Source organism: Peromyscus eremicus, chromosome 10 (assembly GCF_949786415.1).
Source record: "Peromyscus eremicus chromosome 10, PerEre_H2_v1, whole genome shotgun sequence".
Lineage (NCBI taxonomy): Eukaryota > Metazoa > Chordata > Mammalia > Rodentia > Cricetidae > Peromyscus > Peromyscus eremicus.
Genome location: NC_081426.1, coordinates 29,957,658 through 29,964,627, shown reverse-complemented (window position 1 = coordinate 29,964,627; position 6,970 = coordinate 29,957,658).

Genomic DNA, 6,970 nt, shown 5'->3' with positions numbered 1-6,970 from the left:
ATCTGGCCACTTATAACACAAGATGTCCCTGCTCACTCGGATATAGGCCACTGGACACAGAAGCTGTGACTCCTGTTGGTCTGTACTGTGGGTCTATACTCAACACTTAGGCATCCCACTCACAGAGCAGGTAGGTGCTTTTCACCAAAGGACTGTTCTGGAATTCTCTGGATAAACTGGGTCCTCTTGCAGAGATCTGATTCATCAAAGGACCTATGCTCTGGCCAAGGAGAATCTGAGAGTCATATCCAGGCAAGGAGGCCCAAGCACCTTTGGGATCCACTGAGAGGACTGTTGAAATGATCCAGGGCTGGATCCCAGGGGAGGTCACAGTGCTGGTCATGTGGCAGGGAGAGCAGGGACATAGCACGGCTGAGCACCTGCCCTCACAGATCAAGTCCTACAAGACCCTCCTCAACTCTGAGCCAAGAAGGTGGTCCCCACAGAAACATGAGCCACTAAATCTAAGGCCTCTGCAAAGGAGGAAACACAGTCAAAGATGAGCAAGGACCCAAAGGAGAGGCGAGGAGAGGAGAAGAGAGTAAGTCCAGGGATAAAACTATGTCCTTGTAAAGACTGACAGGACCGAAAACTTCCACCATCTGCTCCCAGGAAAGAGAAAGCTCACATTCTGGTCAGGAGACAGAGGGGACATCAGGACCCATCACAAACCAGAGGCACTACAGGAACACAGAAGTGGGAGTTAGCTCACGGAGACAGTAAGAGGAAAGAGGCCACGGAGAAAACTACCTGTTGTCCACACAGGCTACAGTGGAAAAGGCCACAAGGTTAAAAGGGAATGTACGGGTTAAAACAACGAAGCCAGGACTGGAGAGATGGCCGGCCCAGTGTTTAGAAGCGCTTCCTATTCTTGCAGAGGACATGGATTTGGTTTCTAGTATCGCTATAATTAACAAGGCAATTCCACGTAGTTTATCTGGTAATCAAGAGAGGTTTATTTCTGGGGTAGCTTACAGCCAAGAAGAGGTCGGTTACAGGATCCAGGTGAGATGAGGTACAGTCCAGCCTCCAGGACCACAAGAGATGGAGAGAGAGAGAGAGAGAGAGAGAGAGAGAGAGAGAGAGAGAGAGAGAACCAAACATGTACACACCTTGGGTCTTAAGGGGTCTCCTCTCGACCACGCCCCAGGGGCAGGTCATAGGCAGGTGTGGCAGTTACTTGCTGTCACACTAGGGGCAGCATTTCAAGGTCAAGGCTGGAACAGCTACCTACTACATCTCCCGCTTTTGTCTAAAAAGAAAGTTCTGATCTAATACAGAACTATATACAATAGGAATGATTACCAAATATTGTCCAGGAGGAATAAGGGATAATGACCTAGACAAGATGAAATACATCAACAAGAACACCACCAAACAAGAGACACACACTAAAACTCAAAGAAGTCTGGAACATAAGTAAATGGCATGTTACAGAGATCATTCCAAAAGATGTCCTACCCACATGGTGTATATACATACACACAGGTGAACACACACATAAAATATATATGATATATTACACACACACACACACACACACACACATCCCATACCAGGAATGTGCTGTACACCTGTAATCCCAGCACTTCTGAGGCAGAGGCAGGAGCATCTGGTGTTAAAAGCCAGCCTTGGTTACCTAGTGAGTCCAAGGTCAGTCTGGGCTACATGAGACCATGACTGAAGAAAAGCAACCCTTGCACATGCTGCCATTGGCTCCTGGCCTAGCACACCACAGTAATTCAGTGAGGAGCAGCAGTCCTTCCAACAACTGTGGAGAGCTCCTTGTGAAAGGACAAGGTTCTCACAGACACAAACACTACCTCGCCATGGCATAGACCCACATGTACAAACTAGACCTATTAAACTCTCAGAAGATGATGGGGAAGCCAATCTCTGTAATCTTATCAAACTCTCAGAAGATGATGGAGAAGCCAATCTCTGTAATCTCAGCTTTACAAAATATTCTTGGCTAAGGCATGTGATGGCTAATCCTGATTGCCAGCTTGACTGCATCTACAATCCACTCAAACGCAAGCCTCTGGTCATTCCTGTGAGGGACGTTCTTGTTCAGATCATCTGAAGCAAGAGAGGCCCTTCTGGTGCACCTCCCAGATAAAGGGGCATGGAAGGAAACTTCTTTTTGCCTGCTTGCTCTCACTCTCACCAGCAAGTTCATCTACCCTGTTGCTGAGGCATTCCTTCCCCAGTACTAGAACCAGCTTTTTCAGGATTCCAACAAAGATTAAACCAGGAGCTCCCCAGGAATCCTCCAGGACTACAACCCCAAACTGGGACTGCTGAGCTATCCAGCCTTGTGGCTAGAGCAGCTACTGGATCTCAGAGACAGCCATTGTTATACTATCTAGGCTACATCTTGTAAGCCAATCTAATAAATTACATATATAGTTTACATATATATATGAATATCTATTGAAAGGACTGCCATCGGCACAGGACACACCAAGACCAAGTTCTCAACACAAAGGAGGTCTATTTGCCCCAAAGGGACAAAGACAGGGGATAGGAGACAAGGGAGAGGGGAGAAAAGGGGCAAGGGAGAGGGGAAAGGGATAGAGAGGATACAGATGTGGCCCATAGGCAAATGGCAGTTTATAAAGGGTAAAAGGGAAACCCTGTGTTAGGATGAGGTGTTTATTTTGATTGGACAGGTTAATTAGGGTAGTCAAAAGGGGGCTTTTGATTGCTGGACTTACTTCAATACTTTGATAGCTGGGCCTTGGTGGTCAGCCTCAGGGGGAGCAGGTGGCCAAATAAGGGTATAGACCTTGGTTCTTAGCAACAGGGAGAAGGGTGAAAGGCAAAACCTGTTGGCATCATGTTTGCCATGCTTGGGCCTGCTAGAGCCCTTCCTTTATATTCATGCTATCAGTTATTTTCCTTTAGAGAACCCTGACTAATACAGGCCATCACAGGCAACAAGAGAAAGTGGATTTCTTAATTAAAAACATCTGTGGCAAAGGAGCAACATGTGTTGCTCTAGATCCCAGATCTTCGCCAACTCCCAGAGGTCCCGTGCCACCTGAGGTCACCAATACAATTACACTGTGGTACAGCTGTCACAAACACAGCCCGCAGAGCCAGGTTGCCTTGGCTCCAATCCCAATGATACAGTTTACCAGTCCAGCGACCTTACCAAGTTGCTTCACCACCCGTTTCTCAGAAGCAAGGATGTGGGCACACAGGACAATATCTGCCTAGAAGGTTCCTGGGATGCAAATCAGGCACTTGGGATGCTTTCTGGGGTAAATGGCAGCTTCGATATCATTGTTCTGACACAGTTTCCTCCAGTCTTTCCCTCTATTTAAAATAAAACATGAGGCCTTAGTTTTGGTCTGAAGTCCTGTATGTACAGCCCCAACAGACCAGACCCAACCAACACTAACATTGCACGTTGCATTACCAGACTGAAACTTTTTAGGCCGCCTGGGAGATTCCTCTCTGCTTCACTCTTCAACAAAGTAGCTGGTGACTCCACCCTCACCAGTCTGCTCCTAGTCTCTGTTCCTCTTGTTTCTGCTTTACAAACTCAGTTTCACACCGGGCATAATGGACTAGTCTACTGTCCTGACTACTGCCAAGACTCATGGGCCAGGAGAATCGAGTTCAAAGCCAGCCTGGACAACTGAGACCATTAGGGAGAATTAGGGTCTCGGGTGTACAGCGGCAGTCCACTTCCTAAGAATTCAAGTCCAGAGTTCAATGCACCTGAGAAGTACGAATAGTACTTCCTGCCCAGGCCCGGTGTAGTCCGTAAACACTACAAATTCAATCTACAGCTAACTTTGCTCAAATTCTGTCTTAAGATAGCCCCCTACAGATTCTAAAAGCTGCAGTCAGCTCTCTCACTGGAGAGCATGACCTCCGGGCAGAATGCAAACTCCAGCAGGCCCCCGTCCTGTCCTGAACCTCCCGGGTCCCGCATGTCCTCACCGCCGGCATCCAGCTTGGGGTGCCCGGTGCTAGTCACCCCGGCGTCCTGCGCACTCTGTTGATCAGGAGTGTCCTGGTGTCTGAGGGCGGGGCAGGCTGGAGAAGCCGGCCCCACCTCCCCCGACCCATCCTGGAGCGTGACGTCATCCCTCCAAGCCGCTCTCCTCCCTTCGCTCCAAGTCGCAGCTGGCTCGTGCTACGTCATCATTTGGTGCCGACCCGTAGCCAAGGAAATGTGGATGCTTCGGAAGTCCGCTCAGATGCGGTTCCGGGTTTGGAGTTACAGGTTTCGTTAACTCTAACCTCGGCCTGGTTAGAGCCCTCGGGCTTACTCAGAAACTGCCCTTGAGAGTGTAATTTTGAGCTTTTCTTGTAATGCCAGGGAAGCCGAGGTAGGAGGATCATGAGTTTCAAGCCAGGCTGGCTGACAAGATCATGTCAAGTAAATAAATCAACCTGTCACTCTCAGCTCTGACCTGGTTTGCTTCAAGAACTCTTGGTAGCATTTGCCCACCTGTCCTCCAGCTCCTCTCAATTCTGTGGTCCCCTCCTGGGTCTTTGGACAATTGCCTAGCCTGTGTGTGACAGAGAACTAACTCATTGGACACCTCTGTGTTGATCCCGAGGGACAATGAGACTGCAGGATGGTGGTGAGAGGAAGAGCTGGACCATGCCTTCCTCAGCCTCAGACAGTGCTAAGGTCATCTGAAGGAAAGAAAGCCTCATTAGCTACTTCCTGATAAGCCCCCCCACCCCCACCCCCTCGCCAAGGCTGCAGGTGGGATGGCTCTTTGGATGATTCAGCTGAGAGCAACCTGGCAGTGTCTACCTACAGGAGCCCTGCCAGCAGACCCCACCCCTGCTCCCTGGTTGCTCACCTTTGCCTCCACCTCATTCTACAGCCCTGTCATGCCACCCCCTCATTTTCTCGTCACTTGTTCTGTTGGCTGCACATTTGTGTCTGTTATGGGTGTGGTGTTTGAGACAGTCTCATGTAGCCTGGGCTGGCACCAGATTTGCCATGTAGCTCAGGATGGCCTTGAATTCTGACCCTTCTGCCTTTATCTTCCAAGTGTTGAGAATACAGGCATGTGCCAATGCACTTGGCTGTACATTGTTAAAGTTTACTCCCACACTCTGGTTACTTGTCTCTCCACATGCCTTCCCTGTCACCACCACACCCCTATAAGTTCAAGACTCACAGGAAAGTGGTGGGGGAACAGTCACGGCAACACTCAGTGGAGAACATGGGGTGAGGATTCAGTACCAACCATGGCTGGTGACGGCTCTGCCAGGACCAGCCACACCAGCCCTCTTCTAGTTGTGAACTCCTGTACAGTAGTGGGTAGCCCAAAAGGGTGCTGGGTTGTAAGATGCACACACAAATGTTGAAGTTTAATCTTTGTGAATGTTCCCAGTGTAAACCAATGGAGGAAGAAATCCTACTGTAAACACAACCATTCAATCCAATGGTTGTCAACCTAAAGCAGACTCACGCTCTCAGGAGTCAAAGAGCTTTTGTGGCCGGGTGGTGGTGGCACATACCTTTAATCCCAGCACTCGGGAGGCAGAGGCAGGTGGATCTCTGTGAGTTCGAGGCCAGCATGGTCTACAGAGTGAGTTCCAGGACAGGCTCCAAAGCTACACAGAGAAATCCTGTCTTGAAAAACCAAACCAAGAGAGAGAGAGAGAGAGAGAGAGAGAGAGAGAGAGAGAGAGAGAGAGAGAGAGAGAGCTTCTGTGGAACTAGGAGAGCATTGCCATCCGGCCATGCATGGCCTGACTAATCATAGCATATCTGATGATCAGGTGACCAAGGGAAGTTCACACAAACCATCTGTTATAAGACCTTGCTGCAGGATTTGGCATTAGCTCATTGGTGAAGATATATGATGTGTTTGTGCAGGATTTTTATCTGGATTTCTGCAATCTTCTCCATGCTTCAGGCAAACTTGAGCAGGGAGGAGGGAGGTGGAAAGCCATGCCTTTTGACATAGAAGTAATAGGAACCATGAGAAAGCCAAGAGAATCAGGGCAAGGATGATTAGGCTTTTGGCCAACACTCAGTGAAGAACATGGGGTGAGGATTCAGCACCAACCATGGCTGGTGACGGCTCTGCCAGGACCAGCCACACCAGCCCTCTTCTAGTTGTGAACTCCTGTACGGTAGTGGGTAGCCCAAAAGGGTGCTGGGTTGTAAGATGCACACACAAATGTTGAGGTGCACAAAAGAGAAGGAAAAGATAACAAATGCTTCGTGCCAAACCACAGATCTGAGTTCAGTGAGTTCTTGTATGTCAGGACCAAGCGTTGCAACAGGGACACAAGGCCAGAAATGGAAACAAAATCAGTTTATTTTAAAAAGGGAGAAGAACTGGAGAGATGGCTCAGCAGTTCAAAGTGGGTCTGTGGTGATATTTTATTTGTGCACCCCAATAAAACTTACCTGGGGATCAGAGAACAGAGCCAGTCACCAAATTAGATATAGAGTCAGGCAGTGATGGCACACACCTTTAAGCCTATCATTAATCCTATCACTCGGGAGACAGAGATCCATCCAGATCTGTGTGAATTCAAAGCCACACTGGGAACAGAGCCAGGCATGGTGGCACACACTTTTAATCCCAACACTTGAGATCTCATGCCTTTGCTTGGGAAATACACAGGCCTTTAATCCCCGGAGGTAATATGGCAGGACACAGAAAGGTATATAAGGCATGAGTAAACAGGAAGTCTCGCTCTGCAGGCTGAGGAGTTGGTATGGTGAGGTTGGTTTGTGGCTTGTTCTGTTTCTCTGATCTTCCAAGTTTCACCCAATATCTGGCTCCAGTTTGTTTTTTTTTTATTAATAAGACCATTCAGCAATTCATCTTACATCGATCTCCTTATTTATGGGCACTTTCTGATAAGTAGCCCAGAAAGAAGATCCAAGAAAGAATATGTTGCCTGCCTGGCCAGTGGCATCCTCAGAGGGCAGACAGAAAAATTCCTCACCACCACTATGGCCACACTGGTC